This window comes from Lutra lutra, chromosome 3 (assembly GCF_902655055.1).
Source record: "Lutra lutra chromosome 3, mLutLut1.2, whole genome shotgun sequence".
Lineage (NCBI taxonomy): Eukaryota > Metazoa > Chordata > Mammalia > Carnivora > Mustelidae > Lutra > Lutra lutra.
The window spans coordinates 42,117,480-42,135,078 of record NC_062280.1 but is presented as its reverse complement, the minus strand read 5'-3'; the positions used below and the strand labels follow the sequence as shown (position 1 = coordinate 42,135,078).

Sequence of the window (17,599 nt, the reverse complement as noted above, 5' to 3'; positions counted from 1 at the left end):
ACATTGGACACAATGCCTTATAAGCTCCTGCTAGTTCTTAAGGAATTTGTAAAGGTTCAGAGCAGGTAAGTTGGAAGTAGAGGTCTATGCAGCTTGGAAGTTATGCAGAGGATCTGATGGGCTTAAGCTGCCAAGGAGGAGGAGTGCCAGGCTTATTCCTGTTCCTCACACCTCAGTGGGCGTACTACCTCCCCACTCTGTCCTTGGCCTTAGCCATCTTCCATTGCAGCTGTCTTGGGGTCCACTTACCCTCTGGGTGGTTTCTATTTTTTTCTGTCATTTGAAATATACCTTCTCTCCCTTTTTTTCCATCTTGACTGTCTTTTCTGTATTCTTGTCCTCTGTCTCCTACTGGGCTCTTTCCAGTGACCATCCACTACATTAGCAGAGACGCTCTGTGTCTACAGAGTTCCCCCACATTGCTGCAGCAGCCCCCTCCAGTCCCCTACTACTCTGTCTTTGATGAGAGCACCATGCTTACTGAGAACTTTAATTGAGCCAGCCTCTTCATTGTCCAAGACCTCACTACTTTTCTTGTGCAATGTCTCACGTGCAAGTTGCATGCATTCAACAAATAGTTTTTGAGTTAAGCCAGGCACTGTACTAGATACAGGGATTAAACAAAGAATAAGGAAGACAGAGCCCTGAGGCTTGGGTTAGAAAAGAAGCAGGAAAGTGCAATCATCACAACTTCTGCTAAATGGTAAGTGCCCTAGAAGAACGTTGAGTAGGAAGATGAGGTAGTGAATGGCAGGGTGGATTCTTTGAGGAGTGGGGAGGAGTGTTGAGAGACGTGCCAGGGCTCCAGCAGCAAGTGAGGACATGAGGAAGGGGAGGTAGGTGCATCTTCAGGCCTGTGAGCAACCCCCATGTGTGTGGGAAGCGAGGAAGAGCCTGGGGGAGAGTGGCCACAGCGAGCCTGAGTCAGACAGCCCCTCCCCATTCATCTCCTCAGTCCATCATCAGAATCTGTTGTAGAATCACCCAACTGATGTCTCTGACTCAAACTTTCTCCCCTGCACTCCATGGCCCATTGCTCTGCCAGTCTCTCTCTTAAACAATACTTCTTAATGTTACTTTTCTCTTTCAGGTTTTTTTTTTTTTTTAGCAAGGTATAACTGACATAATATATTAAATAAGTTTCAGGTGTACAATTTGATATTTGTATATATTGTGATTTGAAATTTGTATGTATTGTGAAACAATCGCCATGAGTCTAGTTAACATTGTCACCCATTATAGCTACAAACTTTGTTTTATTGCTCCATATATCTTCATTTTGCCTCTCCAGTGCAATGTTAAGGACCTTAAGAGCCGGTGACTGTCTCAGATTTTCTCTGGACTCCCAATCTATCGGTCCAGGTGTTAGTTTCTATTCAAAAATATGCTTTTTGCAACCAAACAGAGTAAGGCCACACAATAGAATCCCTTCAGCAATAAAAAAGAATGACGCATGCTACAACTTGACCAACCTCAAGAACATGATGTTAATGAAATAAATAGACAGAAAACAGCTCTACAGATTATATTTTCCACTTACAGGAAATGTCTGGAAAAGACAAATCTCCAGGGACAGAGGCAGACCAGTGGTTGCCCAGGGGAGGGGTAAACGTGTGAATTAACTGGGAGGGGGAAAGAGGAAGCTTTGTGAGGGCTGGAAATGTTCTAAAACAGAATTGTGCTGGTAGCTGCATGATTCCATAAATCTAAGTGCTATTAAATTTGTACTCATGTATATGCAAAATATCAAATTTTTATGATATGTAAATTATAGATCAATAAAGCTATGCAAGCATACACACATACATGCACACACATATTGCTTATTTAGATATTGAATAAGCAGTAATTGACATTGAATCTGAGGGGAAGAAATAGTAAGCCCTTGCAACCAGCTTTGCCAAAGGGCGGAAACGTCTGATTCCAGGTGATGGAACAGACCAGTTTATAGGTGTAAAAACTCCCTGGAGGAAAATTAAGGCAATTAATCCATTATAGAGAATTAAAATGCCCCTTAGGAAGGGTGAGGACCATAATGCTTCGATTCTGTAATCATCCAACAAGCTTCAATCTGCCATTCAGTGTTGGACTGACATCTAGCAGGAAGGCGGGTTCTTTCCTCAGGCAAATTCCATCAAGCACAATAGGTAAATTCATCCTCATCCTGATACAATAATTTTCTTGTGAATTTGGATTCGAAGAGCTAGTTTTCTTAAGGCTCACATATCTTTGTATTTGGGGTTTGAATTTTAAATACATTAATTAAATTTCCCATTCTGTCCCTTTGGAACAGATACCTTTGTCCCCAAGCAGATGAAAAACAGTACAAAAGTGACACCAATGAACAGTCTGCTTAGTTTTTCTTGCTTCCCCTCCCCACCCTCATGTCTGTGTACCAGGGAAGAGAAACAGAATTCAACAAGAAGTATCCAAAGACCTTTCTTCTGTCCTGGTTTTGGATTTTGAGCCAAGTCCCAGCAATGAACTCAACACTGAAGATACTCAAATCCATGCAAGGGGCTCAATGGGAAGGAAAACCAGCATCAGGCAGAGACTCTGCTTTCCAGGAAGTTACCACAACTCAGTGTATTTCAAGAAAAGAGCATGAATTAATTTAAGGATTTCAAATCCATCTTCCCTGCAAGCTCTTAGGAGGTTTACCCATCACAGGGACAACCAGGATTCCACCATCTTGCTGTTGACTGTACAACTGTTCCTCATAAAAGCTGATAAGATGTGGCTACCCAATGGTTGGCATCATATATGGGAAGTGAGCAAGACACTGCAGCAGGTGCAGTTCAGCCCATCACGAGATCTCTGGTTTAGCTGTGAATATGAGTCCTGAAATGACACAAAGGGGAAGGAAGCTAGAGCCATGGGGCTCAGGCCCCATGAGATGGCTGGGTCACCCACGGGACTGCCATGTGGAGACACTTGTTGAGGAAGGGAAGGCTATGAGCTGGAAGGCCATAGGGTGCCCAGGGGTTAGACAATGTGATGCACCAGCACATTCTGGTTGATGGCAGTGCCAGGAAGTAAACCAGCCAGCCTGCAGTATTATGGTAAAGCTGGACATCACATGGGACATTTCAACCCATATGGGGAGAAAATACACTTGTTGTTTTGTTCACAACCCAAACACAGCCTATGTAATTAAGAGATGAGTTTGTGGGGTTTTGTCCCAGAGTCAAAGAGCATAATAAATCAGATGGGAAAGAACCATGAGCCCAAATGTCTCCACGCTTGTCAGAGAGAGGCGTGCATGGTGATCAGACAGCACTGTGGTCTTTCATCTTTCAATTCTGTTCAGATCTTCAGGAAGTAAGTCAACTAGAAAAAAACTTTTAAAAATATCTGTATATGCATTAGAAAGGCAAAAGTGTAAATCCGCTCAAGTATGATTTTTGTTCTTCCTATTTTAACAATTACACTTATTAAATATAAAACTGGTTGTTTGTTTTTTTTGAAATATAAGTTAACATCAGGATATGAAGAAAGAATTCCAACACATTGCTTTTCCATTTCTCCACCCAAGAGTGCACATCTCCCTCTTAGCCCAGCACTGGGGGAAAAAAAAAAAAAAAAGATATGAGGCCACCAGGTCCTCTTGGAGTATTTGAAGGGTCTGCAGAGGACCCTCCCCAAGGCTTATAAATCACCCCTCCTAATCTGGGCTTCAATTTCCACCTGTTCTCCTTAGCAGTGACCCTGTCATCCCCCCCCACCCCCATCAATGCTCTGCTTTTAAGAGTCAAACATCCCCATGACATGCAAGCCTACAGAGGTTCAGGCTAAAGCCTCATTCTGTGACAGGGAAATGGTCATCTCTACTTACCCGACCTCCCGGTTGTGGTTGAGATAGATGTCAAGCCAACAAAATGATTTTGAATGTGAAACTCCTCTTCATTCTTTATTGCTACAGTGCTCCCTTCATTGATTTTAAAGTGCTTAAAGAGAGGTACAGGAGCTCCTACTGGGATGCACAGACAAGGGGATGGGACTGTCACTGCAGCCATGTTCACAAGATGCAAAGGTCAGTGGGGTCCCCAGACATGAGGCCCCAACATGCTCTTACTACAACCCATTGATTAAATGGAGTTCTTACCTTTGGACTGAGGGTCCCAGGCTTTGCCCCACATTTCCATGGGCTGTTCCTTTGTCCTGTGAATCTGTTCAAGTCCTTACACACTAACCCGGCTGGGGCTGCTGAATAATACTTGCTTGACATGATCACTGCTGTGAGGCCAACGTTCAAAAAGGAAGAGCTAGAAATCCTGCGGGCACACATTTCTGAAATGCCATAGTGACAAAATTAGACATGTTTCTTCATTGCAAGACTTTACTCGGGAACCTTATATTTGCTCACCTTTTTTCAAATTCTCAGTGGAACTCTGCCAGGGCTCTTCCCAACTGTGCTTGGTGCCTACCCCTTCTGTTTCGTGTGGGGTGTCAGGAGATCTGCACCTTCGCTGTACTTTGGGAAACCTGCTTTCCAGGAGTCTGCAAGTCAGATAATCAACAAAAAGCAAAGTCAAGCAGTGCCTGGGTGGGTCGGTGGGTTAAGCCTCTGCCTTCGGCTCAGGTTGTGATCTCAGGGTCCTGGGATTGAGCCCCGCATTGGGCTCTCTGCTCAGCAGGGAGCCTGCTTCCTCCTCTCTCTCTGCCTGCCTCTCTGCCTACTTGTGATCTCTCTCTCTCTGTCAAATAAATAATTAAAATCTTAAAAAAAAAAAAAAAGCAAAGTCAAATGCTTTGTGTGTCAGGTGGCAATCCACTCAAAAATTGTATTTTTTAAAAGATTTTATTTATTTATTTGACACAGAGAGAGAGAGAGAGAGTGAGCACAAGCAGGGGGAGGAGCAGGCAGAGAGAGAGGGAGAAGAAGACTCCCCGAGGAGTAGAGACCCAGATGAAGGGCTCCATCCGAGGACCCTGGGATCATGACCTAAGCTGAAGGCAGACACTTAACCAACTGAGCCACCCAGACACCTCTCAAAAATATTATTAATGCCATATGCTTTGTACCGTCTCTGAAACCTGGTATCGACTCCCTATTTCAAGAACACTTGGATTCACAACAGTCACATTTCAGATGCTCACAAGTCACTTGGGGCCAGTGCACCAGGCGGGGCCAGATAACTGAGATAAGAAGGTCTGGTCTGGACCCTCAGGAGTGAGAGAACACAGAGGGCTTTGTGACCTTTTATGAGGCATAGACCGGATTCTGGAGGTTCTTGTCCCCCACCCCACCCCGCTTCCTCACAAATCCTGTTCTACTACATTTCCTCTAGTGGCTGAGGGTGAAAATGTTTACTTCTACTTGCCTCAAAGGAATTTCGGAAGAAAAAAAAAAAAGCTTCTGTTGAGCATTCTCAGCCCAACCGTCCATCAGAGGTGGCCACAGTAAAACCAGACGCAAGTGCTGTTTTTTGCTTTAGCTGGGATAGGAATACGTAATCTGCTTCGGCAACAGGTGCAAAGTTGGCTTCACAGATGCAGGCTGAGAAGGAAAACAAACACGGGAGAGAAAAGAAAGAGTGTGGAACTCTGAGTCAGATTTATCTTCAGGACACACTCAGTTGTCTGAGGGGAGAAGCTGTCCCCCTTTATTTTTAACAAAGAAAGTTCAATTGTTAATCATCTTGTGAAACGTGAAAACCAATCTGGTAAACTATGACACTTTTTAAAGGGCAAGAAAATAACTTGTGTAGACACTACAGGCCAGAAAAAAGGAAAAAAAAAAAAAGCAGAAATGCTCCTTTTATCCATCTAAAGAAAAAAACAACAACAAAAACACACACACACACACAAAGCGAAAACCCAGCCTCATTATCAGCAATCAATAGAGGATTAACAGGTACTGAGCAGAGAAGCTTCCGGAAGGCCGGCATTCCAGAGAAGCTCATCAGGTTTTTGAAAGGAAGAATTTCAACCCCACTGAATTCCCACCCTCTTGTCTATAAAATAGGAAAGATTACACACACAGACCTGATGGCTTGGGTCTGGATTTTCAAAGAGATAGTTAAAAGGGCTGGAGTTTGGGGTGCCCGGAGCAGGGAGTCGGGGGGAGAAGAGGGTGGAGGCAGGGGTGGGGGTGGTTTCGGTTAGTTGTAGGTGAAGTCACCTTGTCCTACACCGTTCTTTCCCTTGCAGCATCCTGAAGACTGGGGTCCATGACTCTTTCCTGTAGGGTTTTCTGTCACCCCCAACTCAGCAGGTGGGGGGACTAGGACATCCTAGCCTTTGCAAAATCAAACATCCAAGCTATCACTTAAATTTTCTGCTGCAGAAGACTTTTCAGCCACCAAATGACTAGAATTAAGGAAAAAGGATCGCCACTGCCCTATAATATCCATCATGAAAATGCTGTTTCTTAAAGACTGGAAAATTCCTTAGGCCATCCAGTTGGAAGGGGGTGGGGGTGATGTTGCCTTCAGCATTGCTTTACCGACACTCAGGGATGAAAGTCATTGCAGGTCATCCCTTTCTCTGGTTGTGGGCTTTGTTGAGATAATGGGTTAAAAAAAAAAAAAAAAAAAGAAATCCACCGTGCTGTGGGACCTAGCCTATGCATCTGATGACCCTGGGTATGAGTTTCCCAGGGCTGCCATGACAAATCACCACAAATTGGGTGTCTTAAAACAACAGAAATTATTCTCTCACAGTTATGGAGGCCAGAAATCCAAAATCAAGGTGTGGGCAGGCGTGGTTCCTTCCAGATTCTCCGAGGAAGCATCTACTCCAGGCGGTTCCCAGCTTCTGGGGGATGCCAGCAATCCTTGGTGCCCCATGGCTTTTAGACCCATCACTGCAATCTCTGCATGCCTGGTGTCCTCACAGGGCCTTCTTATAAGGACACAAGGCATTGGGTTTTGGGCCCGTCCTAAATCCAGGACAACCTTCCTTAAGGAAGTATATCCACAAAGACCCCCCCCTCCCCCAAATAAGGTCACATTCTGAGGTTCCCAGGTAGACTGGCCTTTTGGAGGGAGTACAATTCAGCCCCGTCCATCATAATTCTCCTACAAGATGGAACTTTCCTAAGCTTCTAATTGCTGCTTTTTTTTTTTAATCACTGCAAATATTGTCACTTTGACAAGAAAAAGGCTTTGCTAAACTCGCTACATTTAATATGTACTGCACTGCCCATGGCTCTCAGATGAACTTGGGAATGAATGGGAGGCTAACTGTTCTGTGCCGTGTCTGTCGTACAAGCATTGAGAGAGGATCTGGGAGATGGGGAGTGAAGAGAGAGCCAACCTCTGCTCGTTCTCTGAGGGAGGAAGAGGAGGAGGAGAGCAGCCTGGGCCAGGCAGGCCTGTGCTCACAGGTCCTGGCAGGCAGGAGAGGACATTGACACCAGAAGGCTTCTCAGAGACAGGACCCCGATCACACCACCCGGGAACCACCCCCCCGCCCAGGGTCATGAGACTGACAATTAGGACATGGCCTTCTAATGAGGATAGGTTCTGCTGCACAGGGCTTCTGTTTTGGTGAGGGCACACAAGCTCGAACACAGAGAGGAATCTGCTAAAACAGAGTATAGACTCAAAGCCACTAAGTGTGTCCCTCCACCTCCCACCAGGGGAAGGCCAGGCTGCTCCCTCATCCCTCAACTTCAGTCTGAAGACTGTCAGATGTTCGCTGGTTCAGGCCACTCGTGCCCATTGCCTGGCTTTGCAGCTTCGTGGAGCCTGCTGGAAGCCTCAGGACCTGGTAACTGAATACAAAAAGGAAGGGGTAAAAGGCAGAAGAAAATGGGGGAGCCTCCTCCCCCAGCTCCACCCCCTTCGAGGGGGCATTATGAAACTAGAACTCAGAGCAACGGCCTTGCTGGCAGTCAATTTCTGTCCTTGGCCACATTCAGGCAAGCTCTGCGCCTCTGCCCCCACAGTCTGGCCTGGACCCCCAGCTTTCTGTGGAAAACCCCTCCTTGGAAGCTGCCACATCAGCAGTCACAAAGCAAGGAAGTCAGTCGGAGCCCTCTGCACGTGGTTAACTGAGGTCTTATTTCCTTTTTATTCTCTTCTAGGGCTCGCCTCAAATTTATATCTCCTGTAGAGCACACTTCTTTTTTTAACCCTCCGGCTAACATGGAAAGAATTTGTTTAGTTTGGTTTGCTGTGGTGCAGCGGCATAAGCCATTGGTGGGGTGATTCATAACCCCGGGCTGCTGACGGGCTCGGGGAGAACTCACTGTCAAGTTCTAACTAGAAGAAATAGGTCTGGGGCTGATACAGCAGAATATATACACTCAATATCAGCCCTTCATGGTGAGGCTTGCTTTTCTGAAATGGTGCATCTTCTGTTTGCTAACAGGAGGCAGAGATAGAAAAACCAGGAGGCAGGTGCAAGGAAAGAGCTGGATTACAGGTCAGGCTGGATCTAGAGGCACCTCCCAGACCATCTTCGAGTGCGTGTATGGAAGCCCTGAGTCCCTGAGTCGGCAGAAAGGCATCCCTTTCGTGGTAAGGTCCCGAACGCATGGCTCAGGCAATGCTCAGAGGTCCTGAAGCATGAGGTTTTCTTTCACGGTTTGAGGACATCTTAATATGGAGAACTGGGCTTTAGAAATTCCATTAAATCTTGGCTCTCTGTTCCCCTTGACTCAGAGTTCAGTGTTAAACAGGTCTTACTTGTACTTCTAAAAAGGAGCCAGGTTGAGGCAATGGAAAAAAGTCGGATGTGGTAGGAATCCTGGGATTTCTTCAGCCAGTCACTATGTCACCTTAGATGAGGGGCTTAGCCAGGCCATCCCAGGCTTTCAGAGGGACTGAGGGGCACTTAAAGGTCTTCACGTAGTGCTTGATATGCAAAACATGTCTGGTTTGTGGGAGCTTTATCCTTCCTGTATCACCTGCTGACAACTCATCAGTGGAAGCTTCTGCCCAGAGGCTAGCCTTGCCCTTCTAAGCACCATCGATTCTTAGCGCTCTACACAGCGTGGAACCCGAGTTGCTTTCCTACCGATGTTAGTAGCCAGAGGGAATTTGCCTCCCTGGGGACCCAAGAACCCTGCCTGAGACAGTCACTTTTTCTATTTCTTTGCTGTGGAACAAATTGTCACAGATGTCGTGGCTCCAAAACAGAGATTTATTTATTCTCTCACCCTTCTGAAGGCCAGAAGTCCAAAGCCAGTCTCACTGGGTCAAAATCGAGGTGTCGGCAGGACCACGCACCCTCCCGAAGCTCGAGGGGAGAATGGGTTCCTTGCATCCTTCAGCTTCTGGTGGTTGCTGGCCTTTCTGAGCCTGTGGCTACATCACTCCCGTCTCTTTCTCTATGGTCATGTGGCTTTCTCCATGCCGGTGAGTCAAATCTCCCTCCACCTCTTTCTCGTAAGGCCCCCTGCCATTGCCTTTAAGGTCCATCCGGGATAATCCACGATAATCTCCCCATCTGAAAATCATTAACTCAATCACATTAGGAAAGATCCCTTTTCCAAATAAAGCTGCATTCATAAGGGATGGGGATTAGGAACTGATGTCTCTAGGGGCCATTCTTCAGACATTATCAGCTGCCATAAGGGACGTTTACTTTTTCAGGCTCTTTTTGGAGTTTTGTTTGATGATGGAGCTGAAGATGCACATTGTATCACTCTGGTGGGACCTGCATGTATCAACGGCCACTACTGGACAAGAGACAGGTCACAAGAGGTACCTGGAGTTACCCGCATCTGCTTGGCTTTTCTCCACATTTTGCTGTTGAGATGTTTCTTCTTGACTAAAGCAGTAGCTGGAGATACAGAGCAACTTTTTTTTTTTTTTAAAGATTTGGTTTATTTATTTGAGAGAGAGAGCATGAGAAGAGGGGGGAGAGGGAGAGGGAGAAGCAGAACTCCTCACATAGCAGGAAGACTGATGTGGGACTCGGTCCCAGGATCCCAGGATAATGACCTGAGCCCAAGGCAGACGCTTAACGACTGAGCCACCCAGGCACCCAGATACAGAGCAACTTTCATGCTTTTGATGGGAAAAGCTTTTGGTTTTCACGAGGGGAAACACCCAGTGAATGTGTGGTTTTTCTCCATAGCTAAATTGAGCACAGTATGTGAAGAAATATTGCCCCAAACCTTTCCTCTCAAAAGCATTTAAGTTATTCTTAGACAGTTTTGATGACAGCCTATCTTACCTTGAAGCGATAGCCATTCATTATTTAGATGCACATTTCTGGTAAATTCCGTCCCCACCCCCAACCTGAATGCTGTGAATGTGTTTGGTATTTGAGAGCACATGCATGGACATGAACCACAGAGCGTGTGTTCTACCTACTATATAAAATGCTGCTAATATTCAAATGTGTGCTTCGGAGTTGTAAAATAGTTTTTATTTCTTTAAGACGTTATGCATATTTCTGGTAATAATACCTTTTACTGTTAACCTATGTTAAGTAATAGCCGCGTGTGTTTCCATCTGCTATAACACGACTATTTCTGTGAAACATTTATTAAATAAAGACGGAACAATGTTGGCAATTTGCAGGTCCTTCTCTGCCTCTTGCTAGCTCTCCCCTTAGATAACTGGAAGAGAAATACATTGTTTCAGTGGAATCTAGAATTTGTTTTTCAAAGAATAAAAACAGAAAATGTGAATTGCTTCTTGTTTTGTTTGAAATTGAATAAAACCCATCCCCCAAACTGGGACTAACAGAAAATTTGAGGGGGAAAGAGGAAGATATCACACAAATAGCAAAACTGGTACTGGTACCCCGGGGGAAACCAAAACATTGTAGGTGCAGGGCAGTACTTATCATCACTGGAAACCAGACTGGGGTTATGTAGGTAATGGGACTTTTTAGTCACAAAGCAATTAAACAGTCTTTTCCATTAGGGCAGGTTCTGTGGACCCAAGAAATCTGATGGATTCCTTTTTTCCTTCATTTAGTTGATATTTTAGTAGCTGTTACAGCTAAAATGGTGAGCAGTTGGGGTTCCTGTCTTTGCTGAAAGGCATCCCTGTGGAGGAAACACACTGAGAACCTTCGGGGGTGCCTGGGTGGCTCAGCCAGTGAAGCATCTGCTTTCAGCTCAGGTTGTGATCTCCAGGTCCTGGGATTCAGCCCTGCTCTGCAGGGAGTCTGCCTCTCCATCTGCCTCTCCACTCCCCCCAAATCCCCTACTTGGGCTCACACTTTCAAATAAATAAATATAATCTTGAAAAAAAAAAAAAGAACTTTAAGATTTTTCTAATTTTACCCCACCAGCAAATTGGTGTCTCAAAACAATCTTAAAAGGAGAGAAGTAGGAACTGTCATGATTCGATTTGCATTTGAAATAATCCCTTGGCTGGAAACAAGTATGAGAGTGGGTAGACCTCAGCCTGGGGAAGAGAAGACTAATGGCGGCCAGGGTGCTAGCGGTGGAGTAAAGGGATGGGTTTGCAAGGAATTTATGAGGTAAAGTCCACAAAATCAGGGAGATGGCTGGCTCTAGTTGGGTGGCCATAAGTCTCGATCTGTTGGGACACTCTTGGTTTATGCCTATTGGTTCAACATAATCTTGAATGGTCCCTATTTTTCCTTCCCAAAGTGGCGTTATTTGAACAACAAACTATGTGGTTATCTTACCTATGAGGCATGAGGGAAAAGGTGGTATCAGGATTAAATTCTGAGTCTGTGACTTATACAGCTGGAAGGATGGCATGCCATTGGCTGAGACAGTGAATGGGAGAAAATCATAATCGTAGAGATCATAATGTCATAACCAACTCCATTGGGAATGAAGTCATATGCTTCCTTAGGCTTACTGGCATTGGCATTTTCCTGGTCATTCAACTGAGCAAATGTTGCCCATCAGTACTAACAAAAACAGGTACCATCCATTCACTCTTCTGGTCCCATCATGTGATATGGTTCCTGAGGCTTCCTGGGGACTATGGCCACAGTTCCCTGACCAAGTAATCATGTAGGAAACATGCGCTAGTCTCATGGGTATCACACACACCCCAATACCATTTACTCTTGGCTCAGGTGGACCACCACACACGTTCCTCCAGTGTCTGCTGATGGGGACCATGTCTGAAAGAGACCGTGAGAACTTGAGGTGGGCACCGAGCCACAGTAGCTGAGATTTCAAAAAGAAGGCAAACAGGGGAAGACATAGTTACTACTCTAGGCAAGGGAACAAGAGCATGGGTTTCTGTTTCCCTGTATTATACTCCAGAATATATAATTGCTTTCTGCTTAATCATGTTCTGTCCCCACAGACACCTGATCACTGGGTGACTTGATGGTGACGATGAATCTTGGTCTCACAACATACCTCCTGGCAGAGCAGGGAACTGCTTGCCCTTCTCCCAATCTCTGACTCCTTCCAAGAGCTTTCTCATCATTCAGGGATCCCTGTACAGCAAGCCAGGCCAGCCTCCCTGTTTCAACAAGTGTCTGAAGTGTGTCCATGCAGGACCTCTTCATGTGGATGGGACACTTTTTTGTCAAACAACTAACTGTTCTCCCCTTGACCAAGTGTTCTATTGGATTATATCTTTTTCTTATCAGTTTGTGGGATCTCTCTGTATAGTAGCCATATTGACTTTTAGTCTAAAGGGAATAAAAATATTTCCCAGTCTATCATCTGTCTTTTGATTGTGTGTATGGCATCTTTATACATATGAAAGACATATATGTGGTATTTACATATATATACATTTGCACACACACACACACACACACACACACACACACATATAATTGCACACACATCTTGGGGTCTCCAGTAATTTCCAGTAATAAGGTCTCCCCATAGTCTCCTTTTTTCTCTGGTTTGATTAAATTTTCTTCGTATTTAGATCTTGAATTATGCAAACATAGCACCATTTTTACAAGTGCTCCTAAAAACAATTAAAAGCCTAACAGAGCTTGAGATATTTTTTCACAGATCACTCCAAACCAGGATTTTCTGTGAAAACATTGCGTTATAAGAAAACAAGACTCCTAGCAGAGTCGGCATTTTCTGTCGTCTAAGCGTTTACTGTTGGAAACGCTGTGCTCGGCGGTGTTCGGCACTCTGTGCAGGAGACAAAGCTCGAATTTCCCACATCAGCACTGCACGTGGGCTTTCTCCCCAGTGCCCATGTCAGTGCCAGCCGGCAGCTGCCTGAGCTCCGTCCACGCGGACTCCGCTTCTGAGCAGGTGCCCCCATTCTAGGACAAACCCCCTCACCACCTCCATTTTCTCCCCAGCAGAGCAGCCAGTTCTTCTGTCCGTAAACCAGCCCTTGTTGGGAAGACTTGGTCAGAACTCAGTTTAGAACTTCCTTTCCTTGTGAGGATGCTGGTGAGGACTATTTTAAAGGCATTACCTTTATTTACATGGTTTAAAAAAAAGAAAGAAAGAAAGAAAGAAAAAGAAAAAAAAAAAAACAAAAAAAACAAAACCAACCAAACAAAATGGGTTGTGATAAGTAGAATTCTTTCCCAAGTGGACCATGTCTTGCTCCCGGTGCTCCTGTCCGGGGAGGGGCTCGAGCTGGCTATGAGCCATGGGACCCAGGAGATGGTGGCCTTGGCTGCTGGGGATCCAGGGCTGGGGGAGGTTCTGCAGGGACAAGTGGGAGATCTGGACCCAGCCGCAGCAACTGAGCTACCAGGAGAAGAGCCAGCCCAGGAACATCAAGGAAAAGGCAGTGGGAATACCTCACAGGACATTTGTTCTGTGCCTGCCCGCGAGTCTGACCCGCTGATCCGTAGGACATTGCCCTCATCCTGGTGGTCAGGTGACCAGCTGAGCAAGAGCGGGCAGCGTCATCGGGTCTGCCGGGCAGCTGGAGGATGTGGGAGAGGATGCCTGCTTCTGATCCAATTCTCCTCTCCTTTGTCCAGAAATAGGCGCAAAATGAGGAAGTTGCCTGATTCCAGATGGCAGTTGTCCCAGAAAAGCAGGTGCCCTGCATGGTGTGGACTTGCACGTGCATTAATGGAGCAATTTTCATGCAGAGTGCAGACGTCTGGCTTCAGAAGGAGCCTCGGTTCTCCAAGGGTGGATGGAATGAAGAATGGGAGTAACTTTCTTTGTTCCAAAGAAAAGCCCGAAGGGAGCAGTCATGTTGACACCTGGTTTTGAAAGGACAGAGCATCAAACTTGGCCCGACTGGGCTTGGTAAGGAAGGTAAGCACTGAGCAGAGAAAGGCCATTGTCGGAAAGTAAGTAAAGGGTTTCTCAGTGGGAATGGGGTTTTCTGTCTTAGCTATGTCCACGTATGGAATGCCACTGCATCATCCCTGAACATCCACCCATCCTGTGCAGGGAACAAAGGCCTGGCCAGCAGAGACTGCAGCCCAGGAGAATGTCCTAAGGGGCCAGGCAACGGGCCAGAGAGCCATTGTCCTCTTGGTGGGAGACAGTGGGTGGAGATGCTTATGGCCCTGGAAGAGAAGGGTCTGAAACAGAATATGGAGAAGAGCCTGGAACCATGGGTGGCTCAGTGGCATGTCTTGGGGCCTTTCCCTAGCCTGTTCACAAGGACACATGAGGAGGGTTCACAGCTCGCCTCTCCCTTCTCTCCTCCTGAAGCAGCCCTAGGGTTCCTGTGGTCACTCATGGCTTCTGCTTCTTGTGCCCTCTGGGGTCTCGCTCCCTCAGCTGGAACGTTCTTGGTCCTGCTGATCAAAGGAGACCTTGATCAGGGCACCATCCACAGGAGCAGAGAGCCAGACTGAGGCTCACAGCTGCAGGTGATGTCCGTAGAACAACTAGAGGTCAACGGCCACACGTTGGTGATTGAGGTGACTATGGAAAGACATGGCAGAGGTCTTTCAGCTTCTCTGGAAAGGGTGGTGTTAGTCAAGGAGAAACCAACTACTCTCCCTCCCTTCTCTGGGCCACAAACATTTACTGAGCATTTACTATATGCCAAGGGTGGTTGTAGGAATTGGGAATATAGAAATAAATAAAAATAAGCTTTTTGCCTCATGGGGCTTATGTTCTGTTGGGGAGATACAGGCCAACCTCAAAGAAACAAACACACCAGTGTTGGAACATCAGAGAATGATAAGGACTGTGAAGAAAAATAAGCCAGCCAAGGGAGGAGTGGGAGGACAGGACCTATCATGGGGCAGCCTCCCTGCAGAGGGACATTGGGACAACTGATCTGTCTTACTCAGTGTCCATCTCTGGGTCCTGGTCCAGAACAGCTAACTCTCCCAGGACACTCAGAGGGACTCCAGGGCTCCCTCCCTCAATTGGACATGCTTGAATGGTCCTTGGGGGCAGCCTGAAGTGGGTGCCGCAGCTTGGACTGACATTCAGACCCCCCTCTGCAGACGGAGGAGGAGGACAGATTGGTTAGGAGAGGCAGGGGTGTTTTGGAGTGATGTTCCAGGGAAATCTGCTTTCTCCAAGACTCCCTGACTTTGGGGAGCCACTCCTAGAACCTTGATACCCCTTGGTATTCTTGTAGCCCTAGACACACTTCCCAGTGGCTCAGCACCAAGCTGGGTCCCACCCCCCAGCTGTCCCTGCTCACCAGCCTCCTTTCTGGGCAAGCCCCCCGGGACTTCTTGGCAGCAGCTCCACAGACCCCAAATCTGGGCACACAAACGTCCTCCAGCCCCAGCATTTAGCAGGAAATCACAGGAGACAGGCAGCTCACCAAACGACCAGAACACAGAGTATAAAAATAGCCTTTCGGCACTGCTTGATTTCTACAGAGACAATTCCACTGGATCGCTTCACATTTTTGTATTCTGGAAGCACACTAGCTATGGGTTTTCACAATGCACATTAAAGCCATCCATATGATGTGTCACCAAAGACAGGCACACTTACTGTAACCGAAAAGGATTTTTTTTTTTTTTTATGAATAAGGAATGAAGCCTGGGAACCCCAGGAAATAGTAGTTGAGCAAACGTGGATTTTTGCGTCCTGGGTGTGAATCGGATGGGCGGGGAGCCCCAGAACCGGTCAGGAAGTGGGAGTGGGCCGGCTGGGAATAGAAATGGGAGCAAATCAGAAATCTGGAGAGGGATCCTCCGGCTGCCTTGGCCATTGACATGGAGAGACAAGCAACACAGGAGCCCGCAGCCCCCTCCAGCAGATCAGCCCCCACAGATGCCCCTTAAAATTAGCATAGGAAATCCCTAGGTCTTAGCCTCCTGCGTGGCCAGCAGGACCATAACCCTGCTGCCAGCCATCTCTCCTGGTCGCTGCTGGCAATCACCTGGTTTAAATCCAACATGTGAAAGAGGAGAGGAAAGGAAGAAAGAAAATTAGCTGATTTTTATTCAATAAATATTTATTGAATGCCTCTCACATTCAGTGCTATTGTAGACCTGACAGCCAGTGAAATGACAAGAACAGTGTCCTCCTGGCCTTTACACTCTGGGCTGGGAACATGGGAAACAGAACAATAAACCTGTAATCAGTCAAGTGGTACAAGGGGCTATGAGGAAAAATAGGGTCAGGGAGAGAAAGGAGGGGAGACCCCCGCTGGAGATGGAAATCAGGCAGGAAGGCCAACGAGAGCAGATAGGAATCAGAACAGGGAGGTTCCTGTTCATCAGACATCTCATCCCATTGGACAACTTGGGATCTTCTACCAAATGCCTAACCTTGATGCTTAAAAGAACACGCACAGGGTGCCTGGGTGGCTCAGTGGGTTAAGCCGCTGCCTTCGGCTCAGGTCATGATCTCAGGGTCCTGGGATCGAGTCCCGCGTCGGGCTCTCTGCTCAGCAGGGAGCCTGCTTCCCTCTCTCTCTCTCTCTGCCTGCCTCTCCGTCTACTTGTGATCTCTCTCTGTCAAATAAATAAATAAAATCTTTAAAAAAAAAAAAAAAAGAACACGCACAGAACCCGACCCTCGCTTGCCATCATACGGAAGAATATCTGGGGGGAAATTACACGTGGTACCTGTGAGCTCCTGAGTGCTGTACAGAACCACCACCACACACACCCCTTCTGACACAAGGCTGACACACGTATTCGAGTCCCAGGATTTTTTTTTTTTTTTACCCTAATATTTCTTTGGTTATTTGGATGAAATTTTAAGGCAGTGGGTGGAGTTGAACATACAGGCCCAATGCATCACCTTTAACCAGAATAGTGCCTTCACTTCTGGCCACTCCACTTCGAGAGAATGCTGCCTTTCCTCTGCTGGCTCAGGGCCTGGGAGAGACGCGAAGGTGGACAAGACAATCTCAACCTGCTAGAACTTGTGTCCACCACACAACAGCAGGGCAGGGACATGTGGACCCCAGAGAAGTCAAGCAACAGAGCCATGGTGTGCTCCGTGCACCCCCAATGCCACCTGGGGTCCCCTGGAAACACCCCACCCTGCTAATGGTTTCCAGTAGGAGTGATGCTCCCTACATTCATCCACAGCCACTTCTGGCCACCTCCAACCTGTGTCCACAAGCTCCTTTCCCATCACAAAGTACTCTGGCCCATATTTCAACCTCAAGTCTTCCAGCCCTCCCATACACCACTCCCATCTTTGCAGTTAACCCAGAATCTTGAAGAAAGAAAACAGGCTCGTGCCCCAACATGAGCGGTCACCCACACACCTCTCCTCTCTTGGTCTTCAGTCTCTGGGGAAGAAAGACACTTCCTACTGCATGTTGCCTGGCTCCTGCCTCCATGGGGACCTTTGATCCCATTTCCCCTG

General features: G+C 46.8%; 1 long non-coding RNA gene across 3 annotated transcripts; it reads right to left on the bottom strand.

Annotated features, from left to right (window-relative positions):
* Positions 1–2,211: 2,211 nt before the first annotated feature.
* LOC125095872 (uncharacterized) lies at positions 2,212–5,127 on the bottom strand. 3 transcript variants are annotated; one of them, XR_007125980.1, is made up of 6 exons: positions 5,038–5,127; positions 4,367–4,500; positions 4,106–4,290; positions 3,836–3,973; positions 3,221–3,341; positions 2,212–2,841 (listed from the first exon to the last, which is right to left on the bottom strand). It is a non-coding gene; the product is annotated as an uncharacterized LOC125095872 (long non-coding RNA). The 3 variants fall into 3 exon arrangements; XR_007125978.1 differs by having other exon boundaries at positions 2,212–3,341; XR_007125979.1 differs by having other exon boundaries at positions 2,212–3,341; positions 3,836–3,970.
* Between the last annotated feature and the right edge of the window lie 12,472 nt (positions 5,128–17,599).